Genomic DNA, 22,632 nt, shown 5'->3' on the forward strand with positions numbered 1-22,632 from the left:
CACCCTAGCATCATCCTGCTCTAGTACTGGGAATCATACACGCGTATATACTGCACTAAATTCTGATGTGCAATGCAAATTTCTGTGAATTCCAATGAAACGCTTTCCTTTGTGCATTCCCACCGGCTCGAATGAAGCCGCTTCCCGGAGCGACGGAATCTTCAAGCAGAGCGCTGTGACTGACGAAATTACGGAACCGTTGATGTTTCTGCACGATAACATAATTAATTTAGGTGAGTGAAGGAAAGCGCTGGGAAGAGCTTCGATCGCGTTCTCGTGTTGCCATCGAGATGCCTCGACCCCGAAAGGGGTCAATCATTCTGAGGCTGTTCGGAATTGCGAGACTGCCAGCCGCTGAGGACGAGAACGAGAAGTCAAGCGAATCGATCCTCGAGGGAAGACAATTAGTGTGCAAGGAAGTTGCTGTTCGCTCTCCACCCTGTTCATTGAATCCTTCCCACCGAGGAGTACCGTGACGATGATGATGACGATGATGATGGTGGTGTGAGAAAGTATGAGAAGAAAGTTCTAAATTAAAACGTTACCCTTCTGGAAATCCGATCTTCCGGAGGGATAGAAGTTTCATTATTGGGAAATAAGAGCATGTCAACGGTTAAAAACGTATTCGATTCCTGTCGTCAACTTTCCTCGATATGATAGGCTGACTGCGTGGAATGAATTCGGACACCTGCTGACAGGTGACACTTTTTCCCGGAGGTTTGAATAGCGCTCGAGGGTTTACTAAAAATTCGACAGGTTCAGGTGAAATAAAAACTTTCACTACACTTGAAAAGAATTCCGAGAAGAAAAAGCAAATCTTAAAATAGACAGTCGGTGGTGAGCCGTTTGCAATCTCGTTAGCAACCATCATTGTCAATTATTGTCGCCTTAATCCTTGTTGTTTACCAGCTGTGAGTGAGCCCTCGGGGATTTTAATTAAACAATTTAATGGCTGCCTGTTATATCAGGGAATGTGTTTTCTCCCGCTGAATTTCACCCGCACATGAGCACGCGGAAATAACGCAGATTGGGCAGCACGAAACTTCTCCACTCATTAGGCACGATGTCGTTTGAGTCTAGTTAACCCCGTTTCATTGCAAACACTTCACTTTGTGTCGTAATTGCTCATCCTTAGCCGAGGCTCGTCATCTGCAGACGGCAGCAGCACATAAACGTTAGAATATTACGACAAGCTGCAGCATTGACCTTTGCCATAGCTAAGATTTAAATTTATGCCGCGGTTTGCTGTTCGGAATGGGTGTGTTGTGGTTTGTATGCCGCGAAGGAGACGGAACAATAGCCGTGGCATCACACGAATCGCGGCAGCAGCGCTAATCGTCTTGACCGGAGCAATGTCGCGAAATTTTATTGCCGTCAGCTCGAGGAAGATTTGTCTCTTGTGGTGGGAACAAATTCTGTTTGGTAGTCGTAAAGATGGATTTAATGGAAGTGCCAGCAGCTTCGGCTGCTGCGGATTCTCCTGTGAAGGTGAAGTTTATTTTCTGACCACAATCAACATACAACGACAAATTGGTGCTAAACTCGCGCGGGAAATTCCAACCAACCCTCATCGGTGAATCAACCTGAAATCAATACCACCATAAAACCATCCCACCGAGAGAATCCTATGAAATTGATCCCGGTTAAGCCCGGGCAGTTCTTGAATCCCGCTCATGATGAAGTACATTTACTGGGCTTCTCAAGCGCCTCTGTGCTATCCGAAAGGCTCTTGAAGATGATGCCAGAAGATAAAATTAATTTACTCGGATCATCGTTGGCATCAGACAGCGGCCTGTTGGCGTTCCTCTGCTCGTTGACTTGTGGAGAGGATGGTTAATTTCCGCGCAATGCGATATGATTTCGACGCTCCAACACTGACTCTGACGCTTATATACACCGCGTAATTGTTTTTACTTGACTATAGATAGAGTATCCCATCAGCGTGAGGAATAAAAAATCCCCGCCAAACAGATCGGATTTGATTGTACGTGTACCGTTCAAAGGATTATCATGGAAGAGTGATTAATCGTGGTACTGAATTGCAGAGAGATGAGTTTTATTTTACTGTGCCATCTATTGAATCTTCGGAATATACTTTGTCTCTGCGTTTGTTCACGTACAGCTCGCTGATTGCGAATCATGGTTGGTCTTGAACAAAAATTTATTAGTATTCATTTCTAGTTTAGTTTAGACTCTAGTTGTTAATACTACCATAAGGCGTTGAAATTATTTAAACTTTTATGTTTTTAACGATTTTTCTCAAAGAGAAATTATGATCATGGTTTTACGAATTTAGAAATCACAATTTTTGAATGAAAAATTCGAATTTGATGTTGCATTTAGCATTGTTTGAGTTTACTGTCATCATATTGATCCATTCATGATTTAGGCTTTCTTCAGAATATTGCCTTTTCGTGGTAAAATGCCCACGAAAGTGTTCACCTCAACACACTCAACATAGAGAAACTTTATTTCTGCGCGAAGGACACAATAAACAAACTGCAGCGCGCCAAGCGGTTGCCATAGAAATCATGTGTACAAAATAACATTAGTGAATTGGACAACTCATGATCAGAATTGAGGTCATCGAAATGCGTTAATTTAATGGTTTAGCTTTGTAAATCTTGTACAAATGGTGTACAAGCATAATGTTTACAATATGTGTACTGCCGTTCTACGCATAATTGTCCCATGTTGCTTTTTGACGATTTACACTTTTCTTCATAAAACGTTGTTTCAATGCATAATCTTACGGAAAACACAAAAAAACATATAGTTTATTCCTAACTTTTAGAAAAACAACATCAAGCTGTCCGATGTTGATATTCTATTCATAACTGTCCCACCATGTATTTTTTGTAGATCCATATCGAATAATTCGGCTCAAGTACAAGAATTTCATGTCACACTTTCAGCAGGCCTAATGCACTCTTTTCTGGTTTTGAAGAACGAACTAATTCTCAAACAAATAATAAAAAGTTTAACAGAACACGTGTACACCTTGTTAGCGAATGCCTAATAACAATGAGATTTATTGCTGATTAATGGTCAGCTGCATCCCAATAGGAAGTATCCCGTGTCGGGCACAGGTACAGATCATTGAAGACAGCAACATCACAATTACGAAAACACTTGTAATACTAACCTCGAGCCAACCGCGAGTAATCGGTTACATATTACTGACATAGTTATAAGGCAAACATTGTCGAAATATTGAACTCCCGGCCCCGTCAGGTTGACGCCATATGAGCCTTAATAAAAAAATATATATTTTGGATAAAAAAAAAAAAAAAATGAGATTTATATTCTGCGAAGGTGTTGCAGATTACTCATTTCTTCATAAAACGATGTTTCTATGCATAATCTTTCGGAAAAATATATTATATTGTTTGTTCCCACTATATCAAAAAACAAAATCAAGTTCAATTGTCCCATGTTGATATTCTAGGCATAACAATCCCTCCATGAATTTTAAAACCCGTAATCAAGCTTGATTGATTCAGTGAGGGGATATCATCACATTTCATTAAACAATAGTATAGTGCTTATACAAAACCCGGTGTATTGCTAAATTGAAATACTTAATGCTTTTGGTAGACAAATATGCGAGAAAACTTTGATTGCGTTTTGCTCAGTTGCTGATTTTGGAACATGGGACAACTATGCGTAGAACGGCAGTGTAAGTCTTTTTTTATCCCATTTGTTTATTGCAGGCTCATTAGCATTTTAGCTGTAACAGAGCCAAATTTTAATCGTGTACATGTCACATGTTTATCATATCTATAATTAGCACATTACACAGTTGCCACTTTTCGGCGTAATAGTATTCCTTCTATACCATTGCATATGGTATATTACATTTCACAGTTGCCATTTTTACGGCGTTAGAGTATTCCTTTCTGTTCTTCCACTATCCAGTTAGACCGGACAGCGGAGACAGTTGATTGATCATTGTTGAGTTATTTATAGAACAGCAGCCCGATGTGTCTTGCAGAGCAGAGCAGTTGTAGGGATGAGCGATCTTATTTCGACCGTGGATCGATCTCCATCGCTGATGATTGTTGCATGGACGTAGTTATTCTGTAACAACACAAAGATGGTCAATGAGGGCCCTGAGTTTTGAAAGTGTAAGTGTTATAATTCACAAAAGGTCTGAATACGTGGCAAATAATCATTTTGTGATTGATTGAAGGCTAACTGAAATGAGAGGCGCATCAACACCAATAGAAGGTGTATTTAATATTCCTTCAAAAGATGTGAATTCGTAAAAATATACTATAAAACTACTGTAAATCATGGAAAAGACAATTCTATTTGCATGTTTTCAAACATTCGAATACCTGAATGTCTTCATGTGTTGATATTTCACGATTTTAAACATTTCTAAAATCGCCTAAAAGTTTCGACTCCGCACTCTGTTCCTTCAATTTTTTTTTTCGATTGTGAAAAAGTTCTATTTCCATTTTCGTTAAGTTTACTAATTTCCCTCCTAAAACTTGTGTACATTTTGGCCCATACCTTTTCTCAGACTCTTTTCCGGCCAACACAAATTTGGTTGAAGATGGATAACAGTATTCTCTATCCAATGACTATTATCTCAAAAATGTGTTTTGGATCAAATAACTTTTTTACATTTTTCTTTAACATAATTAATTGCTTCCATACAACTTGGCCTATAACTTTTCTCATACACTTTTTCGATTAATAGAATTGTGGCTGGAAGATAGGTAAAATATTTCTCTATCGAATAACTTCGATAACTCTTTTTATGATTTCAAAAATTCTGTATACTATCCTATATTGACCCATGCTCACGTTTCAGTCTACAACTTTTCTCTGTCACGATCAAGAAAAAAAAGAATTATGTGGAAAAATGAATGATTCAATACTCTATCTAATGAGTATGATTTTGAAGGTTGTTACTTGATGAACAATCAAATTATTTCAACTGAATTAATTCATTATTCATTAAATCCAGCAAGACGTTGCACAGAAACTTGCACGCAACAATACATTTTATACGCTAATTTCACACAAGTCCGTAAAGAAGGATCGAAAACGAGAAATCTCGTGAGCGGTCCGCAAAATGTTAAAATAAAACTTATAATTATAAATTGTGAAACTGATGAATCTGAGTGATAAATGGGATTGAAATTGATACCAATCTACTGAAACACAACGTACAGTCATCAGAAGATTATGCGTTGATGCGTTTGTTTGTGAAAAAAATGAACCCAACGTAAACAACAACAAAGTGTCGAAACTATGTAAACCAGGGAATACCATGGAGTTCAAACAATGTCAGGGAAAATCATGGAATTTCATCATCCTGGGAAAAATGCAATTCCACCGATTACAATTTTAATTATTGGTTATGTTACCAAAAATATTGAATTTGACTAGTTTGACTCTATAGTTTAATTAGGTCCAACTAGGGCGTTATAAAATGAGTTTTATGATATTGTTCGACAATGTCCCGTATTATTTGCATAATATAAGCTATACATCATCGTTTGTTTAGACGAGTCTTTGTCATAAAATTTTATCACAGACAAATCCTGCAGATTCGTACTGAGGAATGTTAAAAGCGCTGGTTTAAAAACATATGATGCGTAGATGTATTCTGCGACGAAAATCTTATCCTCTCTTGATTCTTATCTGGAAAACGTTTTTCCACACTCTTGACTATATTGACACATTTTGGACGTATCAGACTTAGCGTTGAAACAATACTTCGAATTAGTTGCTAGCAACAAAAGCAACAAGTTTGATCCTTATGATCCAAGAAATGAAAGACTTTTTGTAAAGAATAAGTTTATGGAAATTTTTACAATAGTAAAGATGGTCTTCTCTCTTCAGTCCCCAACGCTTTTCCATTATTTCATCTTTCATTAAGGAGGCCATATCAGAAAACAGGTCACGTTTTAATGAAATAATTTTAACGTCAATAATTAATTTTGCTTCGAACGGATTTTGAAGATTTGCATACCAATCGAATCGAATCGCTGGCTTATAAATATTGAATATCCTTTGAAAAAAATATTCGCTTTCCATGTGGTGGTCATCGAAGCAACATCGTTGCCGGTGAGCGTCGAGTTGGAATGAATTGTCTGTTCATTTTGTGTCATCTTCGCTTCCCATCGAGCTGTGGACGCGAGTGAATATTTCACTCACTGTGGATCTGGCGTTGCAATGAACACACCGAGCCGAGCCACGTAGGAAAAAACAAAGCTGGGCTATATCGGCTCATATATTATGCCCCCTGAAACATCGACATGCCACATTTGGTTCCATTTGCTCGGTTAGTTCTTCAGTTATTCAGAAATTTGTGTTTCATTTGTATGACAGCCTATATAATATTTCTAAAAAATCCTACGTACAATAACAGAAAATATATCCAAGATCAAGTGAAAATTTATTGGTTGAAATCGATTTACCACCAGTTTACAAGGTTTTGGCTGCAAGGGTTCAACAAATCGGATGCGGCTATTCAGAGGACAGTCCAATTGACACCTTTACTTAACAATATGTACCTGATAAAACTGTGATATCAGATTAATTATAGTAATTTTTCTTCTCGTTTAAGAAACGCGAAAATCACATACTTTTTATGGTGTTTATAGCGTACTACCCCCTCAATGAAGTTTCTGTTCCAAACGGATGCCTTTTTTACCAAAAATCTGATAATTGTACACCTAGTATTTCATAAAAACGTCATATGTTTTACATTCTAACCTCCTGTAAGTGAACCAAATCCTACGCCAAAACCATCAATATATGTCTGTGGTATCATTGAGTTACGCGCATTCACTAGAGTTTTTTCGTTTTGACGGTACTTTTGGTTTGCAATATGTGTACATGAATTTCAGTAACGGGTGTTAAATAAAAAATGAGAATTTTTTCAATACCTTTCAGTCACTCAAATAAAGAGCGTAAAATTTTCTTTCTCCACGAAAATTGCTCTTTGGGCTCCCTAGAAACAGTAGGCGTGTTTGGTTTTGCTAGTTTGAATTTAGTCAAAGCAAATATGGCGTCGAAACAGCACGTGCTCCGCGAACGCATTGTACGGTTCTACGAAACGCATTTCCAGCAAGGAAAAAAGTTCACGGTGGCACATTTTAAGGAAGAAAATGTACCTGTCAGTACGGTATATCGTATGCTGGGTTCCCTGAACGTAGAACGGAAGGTCGGAAGTGGTCGTCCGGTGACGATAATGACGAAGCAGAGGAAGACATCGTTGAAGAAGCTGTTTGACAACAAGGACGCCAGCCTTTGGCTGAAAATCTCTTTAATGAAGAAATTAAAAAAAAAAAAATGTTCTCAAATGGTTCTCAAATGGGGATCAACACTAGGGTAGGAGCCTGCCCGTTGGTCTCAAATGTTCCTATCTCACGCCTCCACGAAGATCATATGACGAAATTTTAGATCGGGCGTGAACTGGAAACACACACCTGGTCTTGGCTCCGAGAACGGGTGTCGAAAGTGGCTAAGTGAGGGGGTGCGAGCGAGTCAGAGCGCTATATCTCTCCCGGGGAAGGCTTCCCGGGTCATGGAGGCCTTGCCAACCTGCTGTCTCCCGGGCAAAGGAGATACACCCAATAAAATGGAGCTACGAAGAGTAATAAGAATGCGATCACCCCAGGAGGGTCCCCGAACTGGAGCTGGTCCTGGAACGGGCGTAAGAGCGAGCGACCAGCGGCTGGAGGGCGAGGTGCAAGAGCGGGCCACCAGCCGGGTTCAACCCGAAGAGCTACCGCCACACGGAAACAGCAGCCATCGACATCATCTAAGAAACGCTGCGCCTACGAGACGTGTTGTGACTGCTAGACGACAGTCGTCCACACTTGTGGGTACCACTAGGCGCCGGATCATGTGGACACACGAAATGAATGAATTCGTGATCCGCGCCTATTAAATCTGCACTGCTTTGGAGACGGACATGAGCGGTCGCCCTCGAATACTAACAATGTTCGAGGAAGCGTATCCAGAGTTCGTCGGGAGGCTTGATCAAAACGCGATGAACGCTAGGCGTAGAGCGATAGTACGCAACAACATGCTCTCCCAAACGCAAGTCGACGAGATCAAGCAGCAGGTGCAGAGAGAACTAAGCTCCAGAACGAACAGAGCAAGCGATGTGTCGAGACGAAGTTCAGTACGGCTGAGCATTTCATTCGCGAGTGGGGCACGCGAATCAGCACCAGTGGAGGCCACAGTACAACAACCCCCTGAGCCGGAAGACCCACAGCCAGATCAACAACTACTACGCGATCTGGTCTTCCACTACGACGAGGCGATTTCACAGTTCCGCGACACAGACCCATTGTCGCGCCCCAGGATCCCGAAGTTGCAGCATTCCCGCAGGCTGACAAGTGCAGTAAAGCTCATGAACGAGCACGTTCTTCCGCTGCACTTGGTTGATGCTGGGAAATTGGAGGAGCTGCAACTGAAAGTTTACTGTGCTGCTGTGGCGACCGCCAAAAGTTTAGGATACCGTATTAGGCCAAGAGGTGGACTGCTCCAACATCTCCGTAAAAGGCGTGAGCCTCCATGGCGAAGGAGATTGGAGCAACGGATCCTAAACAAGCGCGCCGCAATTGGAAGACTGGTGGCGTACAAAAGAGACAGCAGATCGGCGAAATTATGTCGCCAAGTTGCTGAGATCTTGCGGCCTACTAAACTTCGCCAGCTGGGAGCTCACCAGCTGACGAAAAAACTCGACACACTGGTAGAGCAATTGAGCGTCCTAACTAAACGGCTGAAACGTTACTCTGACTCTGCAAAGCGCCAGGAACAAAATCGGATGTTCAGAGATAACGAAAAAGCATTCTACGACCACATTAGTGACGAGAAGCCCGACTACCGCGAAGGTTTGCCAGATATTAGCGATGTGACGAACTTCTGGGCTGGTATTTGGGAAACCCCAGTACAACATCGCGAAGGGCAAATGTGGTTAAGACGGGAGGAGGAGAGTTGTGGTGAAATTGGAGAGATGCCAGCTATCATCGTCGGAGAGAACGATGTCCGCGAAGCCTCGCGGTACCTGAGGAACTGGGTAGCACCGGGCCCCGATGGTGTTCAGAACTTCTGGCACAAGAAGCTGACCGTCGCACATCAAAAGATAGCTGAGTGCTTCAACAAGGTGCTACGTGACCCACACAACCTCCCTGAATTCGCCACCCGTGGCGTCACATTCCTCCTCCCGAAAGACAGCAACACATTGAACCCATCAAAGTACAGACCGATAACGTGCCTATCGAGTCTGTACAATATATTAAGCAGCATCATAACCGCCAAAGTTTCTGCCCACTGCGAACAACACCATATTATCGCAGAAGAGCAGAAAGGATGCAGGAAAAATACGCATGGCTGCAAAGACCAGGCCATCATCGACGCAGCCATAGTCGGCCAGGCGGTATATAACCAGCGGAACCTAAGTATGGCCTACATCGATTACAGGAAGGCTTATGACTCCATACCTCACTCGTTTCTCGTCCGGGTATTGGAGCTCTACAAAATTGATCCCGTTGTCGTTAGGTTCCTGCAGCATGCGATGAGGCAGTGGAGTACGTCTCTGCACCTCAGTGATGGGGAAAATGTGTTGCAGTCTAGAACGCTGCAGATAAAGAGGGGGATATTCCAAGGCGACTCTTTCAGCCCGCTTTGGTTTTGTCTGGCACTGAACCCCCTCAGTAGGACGCTCAATAGAAACGGTCATGGCTATAAAATAAGGTATGGCGACGGCGCCCACGAAGAAGTGACCCATACCTTCTACATGGATGATCTCAAGGTCTACGCTGATTCACGTCAGCGTCTAGGTGTAGCTATCCGGGTTGTCGAAGACATAAGCAGGGACATCTGCATGGAGTTCGGCCTTGACAAGTGCCGCTGTGTCCATCTGCTAAAAGGGCAGCTTACCGAATCCGGAGGTTACGAGGTCTATGACGGCGAGTTCATAAGAGACATGGTTCGTGGTGAATCCTATAAATATCTTGGATTCCGACAGCTCACCGGGATTCGCCACTCCGACATCAAGACGGAGCTGCGAGACAAGTTCTTGAGTCGAGTGAACTGTGTCCTGAGGACTTTCCTCAACGCGGGGAACAAGGTACGCGCGATCAACACATTCGCGGTTCCCAGTTTTGGTGTAGTCAAATGGAGCAAAACTGACCTAGAGGACCTTGAGATGAGGATGAGGAAAGCATTTAAAGAGGCCGGAATGCACCATCCTCAATCGGCACTGGAGAGAGTTTCACTGCCACGCAAAGAAGGGGGACTTGGAATAGTCGACATATCTGCACTGTGTGTTGCCCAGGTACGACAACTGCGCGAGTACTTCGCAGAACGCGCCAACCAAAACGCGCTATACCGGGCTGTCTGCGCCGCTGACAGAGGATACAGCGCTCTGCACTTGGCGCAAGCGGAGTACCAACTAAACTGCAATCTGCAGACTGTGGCTGTGGCTAACGCGTGGTGAACTCTCTTCAGTAGTAGAAGCCGACATGATAGCCATCCAGGACAGGATAATGCCGACGAGAAACTGCAGGCGGTACGTCTGGCATCAAGACGTTGATGACATTTGCCGGATGTGCCATCAACCAGGTGAAAACATAGAGCACATTATGGGAGGCTGTCCCGTTTTGGCCAACGCAGCCTACACCGAGCGCCACAACAACGTGGCCCGTATTGTTCATCGACAACTGGCGCTCCAATGTGCTCTACTGGAAGACAACGTACCAAACTACCGGTACCTGCCTGCACCTGTCCTGGAAAATGACCGTTTCAAGCTGTACTGGGATCGCACTGCTCTGACCGACCTCTCGATCCACCACAACCGCCCAGATATAATGGTTTACGACAAGAGCGACCGCAAAGTCACCGTCATCGATGTCGCTATTCCACTGAACCAGAATCTGGAGGAGACCCACGGTCGCAAAATCTGCAAGTACCGACCATTGGCCGTGGAGCTCAAGGAACTGTGGGGGCTAAGGGAGGTCCCAAGAATTGTTCCAGTCGTTCTCTCTGGAACTGGAATTGTCCCGAAGACACTTCTGGAAGCGCTAAAGGTGTTGAAAATGGAGAAGGAATTGGCCGGCATCCAAAAGTCGGTCATCCTTAGCACCTGCGCGATTGTCCGACAATTTCTCGGTCAGGACTGAAACAGCACGAGCATGCAGATACGTGCATTCCGCAGAGCCTAGTCCCCCTTTGGCATTCAGAAGCCCGGGGGCAGGTGAAAATTCTGGCTAGGTTCGCCTAGTTAAGAAGTGAGATAAGTCTGCCAAAAAAAACAAGGACGCAACCAGCCTGCGTGACGCCGGTTGGAAATATGGCTGCTCCCACGTATTGATCCATCGAACCCTCAAGATGGAAGGAATCGTCTGCAGGAAGAAGACGAGGTCGCCGGAGTACACGGAGGAGCAGATTGAGACGGTTAAATCACAGTGTCGGTGGATGACCAAAAAATACCGCGGGACGTCTTTCGTTCTGGACAACGAAAGCTATTTTCCGCTGTCCAAAACGCATATTCCAGGTAATGATAATTACTACTCCAGCGACAAGTCATCCACACCGCCTGAAGTGAAATACAAGTTCAAGCACAAGTTTGAAAAAAAGGTTATGTTGTACATCGCCATTTCCGACCGGGGCATTTCAAAGCCTTGGTTTAAGCCGAGCGGTCTGGCAATCAACCAACAAATTTATCGAGAAGAGTGCCTCGATAAAATCCTGCTGTCGTTCCTAAACGAGCATCACGCGGATGGGAAGTACGTCTTCTGGCCGGGCAAGGCGTCTTTCCATTACGCCAAGAAGACGCTGGCGTATCTTCAGGGGAGAAAGATACCGTTCGTGCCGAAAGATCGTAACCCAACAAACTTGCCCCAGTGCCGCCCAATAGAGGATTTCTTTGGCTTACTCAGTGCCCTAGTGTATAAAAACAATTGGAGGGCCAAGGACACGAAGCAACTGACTACAAGAATCCGGAAAATGGACGTAATTGCCATACAACGTTCTTGTGAGAGCATCACGACAAAGTTGCGTCGAACAGCAGACCACGGCCCTTACTCAAACATTCGTTGACATTTTTTTTGAAGAAAATACATTATGTTATTAATAAGAAATACTGAAATCGATGAAAAGAAAAAAATTTTTTATATGTGATTGAAAAAATTCTCATTTTTTATTTAACACCCGTTAATACGGAATAGCAATTGCGAAAGCTACAAGGCAAATACAAAATAGAAGTGTAATTTTCACCGATTCTGCAAGCTGCTTACAGGAGATAGAAAAAGGGAAGTTGCATCATCCTTTCATTCAAAAAATTGTAAAAGAGATGAAGGATAAACAAATCATTCTATGCTGGGTTCCTGGTCACCAGGGAATTGACGGAAACGAAAAGGCGGATGACATGGCTCGCGAAGGACGAAATGCGGAGGTGATTTGTTCCTCGGTTCCTGCACAAGATGCAGTTAGCTGGTGTAGAAGGATTTTGTAGCAAAAACATCAATTTATCTGGAACAACGCAGATACGAGAGGCCTAAAACTCATTAAGGGTACCATAACGAGATGCAAAGACAGAAAAACTAGGCGAGAGCAAATAGTACTGACCAGATTGCGTCTGGGACATACTTGGTTCAACAAAAAGCATCTGTTCGAGATGAAACCTCCCGCGATGTGTGACATTTGTAGCAAACCAATCACTGTGAACCATATACTACTCGATTGCTGTAAATACGCTATTGAAAGGAGACGAAACGGACTACCAAACAATATAAGGGATATCTTAAGTAACAACAACAATATGGAAGAAAAAGTACTGACATTTTTAAAAGACATCAAACTATACAATCATTTATGAATTACTGTAAACTTACAAAATAAAATTTAATCAATATACAGAGGCGAATGCCACATTAGGCAAAGTCTCTATAAAAAAAATAAAAAATAAAAAATGCGGAATCAGTTATCATGTGAATAAACGACCACAATTGAACATTGTCACCCATTCGCCCTCAAGTATGGGCAGTTTACTCAGAAGAGAAAGAGAAACCACAAACGTATTCCCTGAAACGGGGGGCGTGTAACAACTAACGTAAGCACTCAGCGCCTTTATACTCCCCTCGCAAACCCAAAGAGATAACCCGCATTTTCCTCCGATTACGCCCCAAATTCCGGTCGTGGGTTGTCCACAAAGTAAATCTAGAAACACGCTGAGTTCATTCACTGCACAGCGCGCACACAATCCAGCGGGAGCCATAAAGCAAATGGAGATATTCTACTCCGACCGCTCTTCCCGTCTGCCCGAGTAATTTCTATTTTATTTTTTGTATTGACAGAAAAGAATTAATGTTACAATCATGTTCGACAGAACTGTGAACGGATGGAACACCCTCCCGCGGCTGTTCTCGCCGCGGGAAAACACGCCGCCGGTGGGGACTTAATTTCCTATAATTTACCCAGATTTTCTCGGTAATAAATTATCATAATTTGTCATTAGATGCTGAAGTGAGGAAAAAAGTAGACCATCACGGGAAGTGAGAGCATCATTCTAGAGCTAGGCGGAGTCGAAGCACTCGAAAAATTTAGGAGCTTCTTTTGAAACCTGACGATCATATCGTCTTACCGTGTTGGGGACCGTGTGGAATGCGTAGGAAAACTTCGAAGGAATGTGAGTAGCATCAGGCCCCAGGACAAGACGCGGGAACCCTTGGATTTCTGATGGAAACGAGAAGGGAGGTATTTTTTCCCGCGGCTCACGCTGGGCGAGATAACATTTATTTTATCGCCAAGCGCGTGTGATTTTACAGCCGTTAAAAAAGCGAAGAAAAACTCCGGGGAAAATATTGTGTTTACGTTTTGATAAATGCTTGCATATGGGAAAGAAATGTGGGAAAACTGTTTGCTTTCAGAAGCGGTAAAAGTTGAAGCGCAGGGATTTCAGATGTTTACGAATTCAGACGATTAGGCTGATACAAATTGTTCGAGATAAATGAATGTGAGGCAGAACACTGACACGTTTTGTGTTACGAATGGTTGATTTACTGTCGGTGGGATGCTCGTTGACATTGATTCATTTTTTCTCCGACGGAGGAGGAGGGTTCGTCGGTAAACGTGCAGATGAACGTTGGCATGTTATGCTACGTGGGAATAAACATAAGAGATATGGAAAATAGACAGACGTGAGTGAAAATAGCATTAATGGAGCACACAATCTAATAGCGATATGTTATCCAAAATAAACCCAAAAAAAAGATGCTACACTTATTTATGTGAACTATTACAATTTTAAGGATAGGTTTTTATCAGTATGTTCATAAACATATACTAGAGTTATATTAAGAGGAACGCTCTTCGCAGCAGTGGAGATCGTATATGAGTCAAAACGGTGTATCTGCGCAGGACAGGAACCTAACATAGTCCCACAAAAATCCAACGGTATTGACTCGCACTTGGACGACAACATTACGCGAAATGATTGGGGGATATTACACCATTTTGTAGAAACTACGGTTGCACTGAGATGTGATAACGGTGGTGAATATCGCAGCAAAGAGTTCAAGATCTTTTGCAAACAGAAAGAGATGCAAGCCGGATGGACATTTCTGTACACCACATATCAGAACGCCGTAAGTGAAAGAATTAATAGCACGCTAGTCGAAAACAGTGTTGCCACATTTTTATCTGTACCTGAGGGATTAAAAATCTTTCTTATCTGTACTTTTTCTTCCAAACATTTTGGTACAGAAAATTTTGGTACAGTTTTCGATGAGCGTGTTATTCATTCTTTCATTCATTTCTGTACCATCTCTCATATTCATTGTAGAGAAAAAGCATGAAAAATACATGAATATAATACATACTCATTTATTTACTACAAATACTACATTTACATTTGGAAGTCATTCGTGTGTTTGATGATGCTTATATTATACATAGTTTTTCTGAATCTAGATTGCATACTATCATTTATTAAAATTTTCGAGCTGTTGCCACGATGTTTGATCAAACATTTTGATCTCAAAATAGCGTTCAGATATAGTTGCTGAGCTTCAAAGCTTATTTTTGTTCTGATCATTTCAGGAAAAGTTCGCTCGATAGTAGTCGAGGATAGTAAGAATGTTACAAACAAGGCGTCGAAGCGCCGAAAAGGCGAACGAACCGTTAATTTTTTTTTGGCATCCAATTTTTTTCCACCAATCCTGCACATATGTTCGTTTTCTGAAAAATTTTTTTTTACATAAATATATATTTATTTCATTTTATTTTTGTTTTATACAAAGTTCTTACAAGTTAAGTGCTTATGCTTTGCATCTTAATTCTAGTTTAATAAATTGCATTATTAAATGCTCGTTTTATTTGATGTTTTTTTTTATTTGAATGTTAGACATTTCTATTTCTGTTTCTAAACTACCTACTTAACCTATCCTTAACCTTAAGCTATGCAATTATTGTACAGATTCCGGACAATTAAATGTTCGGAATAGGAGCACCTCTCTCCAAATTTTTGAATATAATTGTGGATTTTCACTTCCAGGGTATCCAGGCAGGCTTTCGTGCACCTCTGTTGTTCTCGCCCAGGGGGGCAGATTCAGAATTATCTTGAGGAACTTGTTCTGAATGCGCTGGTGTTTCAGCTTGTTTGTCCGGGCACAGCCGCTTCAGACTGGAACCGCGTATTCAATTGCAGGAAAAATTATCTGATTCTCCAGACAAAGTTTAGAATTTCTGCCAATCAACGAATACAACGACCGGAGCAGAATATTACATTTCATGGCGATTTTATAAACGTGAGACCTAAAAATCAGATGACTGTCTAGAGTGAGTCCTAAGGCGTCGTGCACAAATTACGTAACGCTAAAAATCCGGATTTTGGACCCCCTCCCCCCTACGAAACGCAATTTCTTATCTCTAATACACAGAAAGTAACGCAACCTGGACCTAACGGGAAAAACACCATGCTCATCTGCAAAAGCATGAATTCGACTTTGGGTGCATTTCTCGAACAACTTAGAGAGTGCACAGAGCAAGCTGATGGGCCGATAGCTCTTAGGAACAGAAGAATCTTTCTCCGGTTTCAGAACTGGTATAACTTTAGCTAGGTTCCATACTGAAGGAAAGTAGTAAAGCTCCCAGCATCTATTCAAAATTTTCGCTACAAACACAAATGAGCCATGGCTCAAGTGTTTGACCTCAATATTGAAGGTGTTGTCAAAACCAGGGGCCTTCATGTTCTTGAAAGAATTGGTAAGTGCTATCAGCTCATCAGCCGTGACTCTTGATTCCTCCAGAATTAAATTGTTCGATTGAGCAACCATGGCAACCCCTTCAGCGACAGCCTGCTCATAAGGGCTAACGATGTTTCGTCCAAGATTTTGCGACAACATAAACTGTTGCCCCAACGCATTCGCTTTTTCAGTGGAAGTCAGTAAAAGACCACCTTGACGTGAGTCCCCTAACGAGAACAAGGGAGGAATTGGTTTAGGTCTCTTTTTCAATATTTTTGTTAAAGACCAGAAGGGTTTAGAGTGGGGAGGAATTCGTTGAAGTTTTCTATTAAATTCCTTATTTCTAAGATCTTTAATCCTTTCCCAGATTACCCTGGTCAGATTATTGAAAGAAACGCCGGTAAGTATTCCTAATAAGTATCAAATATTTTGTGATGCTGTCAATTTGAATAGAGGGAATCATCTGATATTGTTGAACCGGAACCGCATGATCACGAGCAATTTCAATTGCTTGTTGAAGGGATTCCAACGTAGAGGTAGAGGTAGAGGCTTTCTGAAACTGTGATTTCCTTACGGAGTAATTTTACCTCTATTGCACGGAATTCATTCTCCAGATCTTGTATATTCCCATCGTAGAGCCCTGGAATCGTCTCAACCTAAAAGTTCTTGCCGCTTTACAATTGATTTTTAAATTTAATAGCATTGGACATTGAAACAAAGTAAGATTCTTCGCAGATATTAGTGAGAAATAAAATTTTTCAGCTCATCATGTAGCATCGTAAATTCAGGTTTTTCAACCTGGAACAAACGCTTCAATCTGTTAATTTGGCTAATGAATACAAACCTGCCTTTACATTCAACCTGACTTCAATCCACACTTCTACTCCCCCTGACGCAATCCCGTTACCCGCGAACACAATCTTATTTTACGTCCAGATAAAGTGAAACGAAAACTTGATTTTGGGGGTAGCACTTCAATATGCATTGAAGTTCATTTGACGGGGAAGAATGAAATGAGTTGAATCGTAGAGTAAGATAACAACTAAACGCCCGAATGACTGGTAAGTCATGTTGACGGAGAAACTGCTGGAAGAAGCCAAAACTATTAAATACGAAGACGAATTTCCTCATAGTCCGCTGACTATCTCAGTTGAATATGACTTTGCCGAGCCCTGCTGAAGATACTCGAAACTGATGAATTTCATTTTCAATTTCAATTTCAACTCGTCTTAGGAGTTGTGGGTAAAAACGAAAAAAAAGCATCTCTGATATTGATATATGTTATGTAAAAAATCCTCAGCGTTCAAAAAAAAAATATATAAAAATAAATTATAGCGCTCTCTAGTGAAAGCCTCGAAGCCATGAAAACAATAAAAAACGACTACAATCAATAACTTTGAAAAATCATATCTCAAAAACGAAAAATATAGCATCTCTGATATCGAGATATGTTATCTAAAAAATCCTCAGCTTTCAAGAACAAAATAAAAAAATATATAGCGCCCTCTAGCCCAAAGCCATGAAACCAATGAAAAACTACTACAATCAATAATTACGAAAATAAAATTCATTTTCTTTGCAAGTTCAATATTTTTTATGAAAGGCTAATTGGCTTCAATTTGATATATTGATCATCTTAATCGGTTCACTGGTTCAAAAGCTATGAATTTTTGACAAAGTTAGTTTTGGGAAAAAATGGTCAGAATAACTCGAGAACCAACAAAGCAAATCGAGCCAAATTTGGGATGTGAGAGGCTCCCTCCTCTAGAATGGAGAGGGGTCCCATAAAAATATTACATATATTTCAACCAAACATATTTCAACCAGAAATACCAATTGATCCTATATCTTCTTCTATCTATATAAATAAAAATGGACTACCGAATGTGTTGGTAAGAGCAAAACTCGAGAAAGGAATTGTCCGATTTAGGGCTGTCTTCATTCTGTCATATTTTCTGTATCGAACATTTATTTCATGTAACGGAGAAACATGTTATTATTTGCCAGTGGTTGAAAAATGTTGAACGAGAATTGTGTCTGAAAATAATCTGGTAATATAATGATAAATTTTTGTAGAAGTACTAGGAATTTTATAGTAAAAGGTAATTTTAAAGGGTATATTAGAAGATCAATCAATAAACAGCGATTGGACCCATGAACGTGCGTTTAGTAGGAAAACGTGAATGTGACAACGAAAAATAAACTTTGGTCGGGATGAAGTTAGCCGGGTCAGCAAGTGAAAAATAATTTCATTGAAAGTTTATAGGATCGGGTTACAGGATCAAATGAAGCATTCTTCAAGTAAATCTTTTGTTTACCTTTGAAAAAAAATCCACGTTCAATAGGTATCTGCTCAATGTTTGCATTTGTATTCTATACTGGAATCAATTCATTACGGTTCAAATAACGTTAATTAACCAAACAAACATTCCCGTGGCGGATCATGAGTAATACCATTGTGTCTCATCGTGTCCCGCCACTTCTGTCGAACCACACCGTAATCCGCATTCAAGACTTGGCGTGGCTCGGTAAGATGCAAAATTCCAAAACGTCGCATCGAATCCAACTCCGAGCCCGAATACATTATCATTGAGATTACCTGTCTGTCAAGTTCGCGAAAACAAAAAAAAAAAAGAAACAAAAAAATGCGAAAAATGTATAATTTCACAAAAGGCGACACTTTTTAGGGACAGTCTCACCACGGAATCGCACTGTGGCATGAGGTAAATATTGAGCAGCGCGCGACTTATCTGCTGCTTTTGGAGGTTCTGATAGGGTATGGAAGGAGACAACAAATTGTTATTCAAGATGTCAGCTGTCGATAATAATAATAATACGAGGACGTTGCCGTTCCGGAGGGGGGGCGGAGAACGCCAAGAGATTATTGTTTTCGATGGAAGGAATGTGTTGATGAATCAGTACGTCTTCGTTCCGCGCTTCGGTTTACCTATTTTTTAAGGGTAAGCTAAACAAATCACGCGGAGGGAATCGTTAGCATTCGAGGTAATGCTACTATTTTCGATGATGGCATTATTCAATTTACGATTATTCGCGGTGTGTTGTGGCAGTTAATCTTCAATCGAAACGCAAGTGAAATCGAAGTAAAGTGAGAGCTCAACATCGGTAATTACTCCGTTGTAATTAAGGAATGATTATAATGTCTGTTGAATGACTAACTTACCATCTCATGCTTTCGCCGGGCAATCGATCCCAATCATCTTAATTATCGTCGGTATCTCATTACACCTGCGAATATAGACAAGAAACAAATGCTCGTTAGTAGTTCTTCCGGTTTCTCGGTCACAGCGTGATCGAATTAACGCCCTGCTCTGAATGGACAAACTCATCAAAGTCGATTTGCCGGTAATCCGAGGCGAAGTAAACCGGACGGACAACAGTCGACTCCGCCCCTCGAATAACATTTGCCATATTGGATTATGGTGGATTACGTCAATCAGCCATAATGTTCCATCCCGGAATGATGGCTATATTTTTTTGCCTCGAACAGAGCTCATCGATGACTCTGTGCGAAGTCACCTCCCGTCAAAGTTCAAGTTTAGCATCGTAAGTCGGCTTCACAAAGCGGACTAAGGTGCTCTTCGATAATCCAGTGCGTAGATTTCTTTTAATTCTCGGATCTACAGTCTTCAAACGCTCAAACGTTCCACCACTCATCTCGTCGTGATATATCAACTCATCGACTGTGTATTGTTTTTGCTCCATGGGAGAAGATATTTACTTACATCACTAGAAGAGGAACGGAAAATAAATAAGCCGTGAAGTCGAGGGAAACATAAACACCGCTTAATTAGATAATAACGATAATCGCACGAAGTCGATGCCAATGTGCGCCATAAGCCGCCACCAGCCCCGTCGATCCGTTGATGGAGGAGTGAAGACCTTGGGAAAATTTCACAGCGAATTTAGCGCGACCAGCACAGAGGAGGGGAGGAAACGGAAGACGTTATGCTCACGATGATGGTCACGATGATACGGACCGGCTTGGAATGCTGTGTTTTTGTTTAATTTGTCTTCCATTTATCACTTTTCTGGATTCTCATTCGCCTCCGAAGATGGTTTATGCATGACGGGAAGTGGAGCTTCCGAGGTAATGTAATGAATCATTGTTCCATCATCTAGCGAATGGGCTGCGGAATTCGCGAAGAATGACGGAACAGGAATGTTTGTTCTTAAATCACACACATAATTGAATCAATCACAGACGTACCTAGGGTTAATTATTAAATTAAATCCATCGTAATGTGGCTCAATGTAGTTGAATCAAGAACTTTGAACTACTATCTAAGTTCTAAATTTGATTCTCATTTTCGTTCCCATCATGATTTTTATTTCCCGTTCTCATCCTAATTCTTGTTCTCATTCGCATTGTTGTTCTCGTTACTGGTCTACTCTTATTGCAACTTCGACATCATACAAAAGGTGTTTTAACTTTGTAGGGCGGTCTAGTGCCCTATGATATGCAAGTGCACCACGAGTGAGACTCGATGTTTTGGGTTATAGGGTTAATGTGATATTTTTTATTGAGGTTTGTTTGTTAGGATTTATGGCATATTTTTTCTGTAGCCACAAATGTTGTTTTGATTGAATTTTTAATTTTTAATAATTCTAACAGCAGCTCGCTTCCTGTTTCCTTTAATATAGTGAAAAGGTGAGGAGACAAATGGTGGTCTAGTTAGAAACACGAGCCTACATTCAAAGAAAACATCAACTTTGTATTACATGAAGAAAATCATTTGTTTAGATTTGTCAAACACTTCGCAGAGAATTTCTAGGATCCATACACGATACATTCTGTCAAATATGTGCCGGGAATTTGCAATTCTAAATCTTCCCGCTGAACATTTTCAATTTTAGTATTTGTTGCGCCAGCAATCGGACAGTCAGAAAAGACGATTTCCGGCTTCGTAACTCATATATTTTCAAAGAGAGAGAGTTAGATAGTAATGCTTCGAAATCCGGACGCTTAAGCGCTTACGAATATAAATTCAACTACTGAAAAATATTGACATATCATAGCATGAAAAATTAGCGTTCCTATAGAATTAGAAAGCCTTCATCTAAGTTATGAATCACAGAATTCCACAAAATCATGTTATAAAGGGTGTGTCACATCAAATTGCATCACGGAAAAAACGCTGTAGAAATTCGCCCAGTAGACCGATCCTTTTGAAAATTTTAGACAGTAAAATAAAAACTATTAAACAACTTTTGGCATTTTCTTTTTATTCATACTTCGAGCCCAAGCCCGTATGCTCGCACCTTCCTCTTTACCCCGTCCATAAGGTTCTGTACAACGTCAGGTTGTAGTTTTTTTTGAACAGAAATCCATTTTCTCTTGAAGTCCGCCTCCGATTTGACAACTTTTGGGTTCTTCCGGAGGGCCTGCTTCATAATCGCCCAATATTTCTCTATTGGGCGAAGCTCCGGCGCGATGGGCGGGTTCATTTCCTTTGGCACGAAGGTGACCCCGTTGGCTTTGTACCACTCCAACACGTCCTTTGAATAGTGGCACGAAGCGAGATCCGGCTAGAAGATGGTCGGGCCCAATAGTGGTAGTAAGCGCTTTTGTAGGCACTCCTTAAGGTAAACCTGCCCGTTTACCGTGCCGGTCATCACGAAGGGGGCGCTCCGCTTTCCGCAAGAGCAGATCGCTTGCCACACCATGTACTTTTTGGCAAACTTGGATAGTTACTGCTTGCGAATCTCCTCCGGAACGCTGAATTTGTCCTCTGCGGAGAAGAACAACAGGCCCGGCAGCTGACGAAAGTCCACTTTGACGTAGGTTTCGTCGTCCATTACCAGGCAATGCGGCTTCGTCAGCATTTCGGTGTACAGCTTCCGGGCTCGCGTCTTCCCCACCATGTTTTGCCTTTCGTCGCGGTTAGGAGCCTTCTGAACCTTGTATGTACGCAGGCCCTCCCGCTGCTTGGTCCGCTGGACGAATGAACTTGACAAATTCAGCTTATTGACGACATCCCGGACCGAACATCTCGGATCACGTCTAAACTGCTTAACTACGCGCTTGTGATCTTTTTCACTGACGGAGCATCCATTTTTGCCGTTCTTCACCTTCCGGTCGATGGTTAGGTTCTCGAAGTATCGTTTTAGTACTCTGCTGACAGTGGATTGGACTATTCCCAGCATCTTACCGATGTCCCGATGTGACAACTCCGGATTCTCGAAATGAGTGTACAAGATTAATTCACGACGCTCTTTTTCGTTCGACGACATTTTTCCAAATTTACAAAAAATTGACAGTGAAGCATGGCCAACGTGATCTATACACTCTTATCTGATTATAAAACCAAAGCTGAAGATATAATTCCTAAAAATTAAATTTCTACAGCGTTTTTTCCGTGATGCAATTTGATGTGACACACCCTTTATTTGT

The 22,632-nt window shown here is 41.6% G+C and overlaps 1 protein-coding gene across 4 annotated transcripts in view; it reads right to left on the bottom strand.

The window, feature by feature from the left end:
* The window catches only part of LOC129774891 (uncharacterized), a 531,717-nt gene that overhangs the window by 136,940 nt on the left and 372,145 nt on the right, over nucleotides 1–22,632 (bottom strand). For 3 of the 4 annotated variants that reach the window (XM_055778941.1, XM_055778943.1, XM_055778942.1), the window contains one exon: nucleotides 19,402–19,466. The exons of the other annotated variant lie outside the window; for it this stretch is intronic. The gene's annotated coding sequence lies outside the window, so the exon portion shown is untranslated. The remainder of the gene's footprint in view (nucleotides 1–19,401; nucleotides 19,467–22,632) is intronic. 4 annotated transcript variants of the gene reach the window in all.

Source organism: Toxorhynchites rutilus, chromosome 3 (assembly GCF_029784135.1).
Source record: "Toxorhynchites rutilus septentrionalis strain SRP chromosome 3, ASM2978413v1, whole genome shotgun sequence".
NCBI lineage: Eukaryota > Metazoa > Arthropoda > Insecta > Diptera > Culicidae > Toxorhynchites > Toxorhynchites rutilus.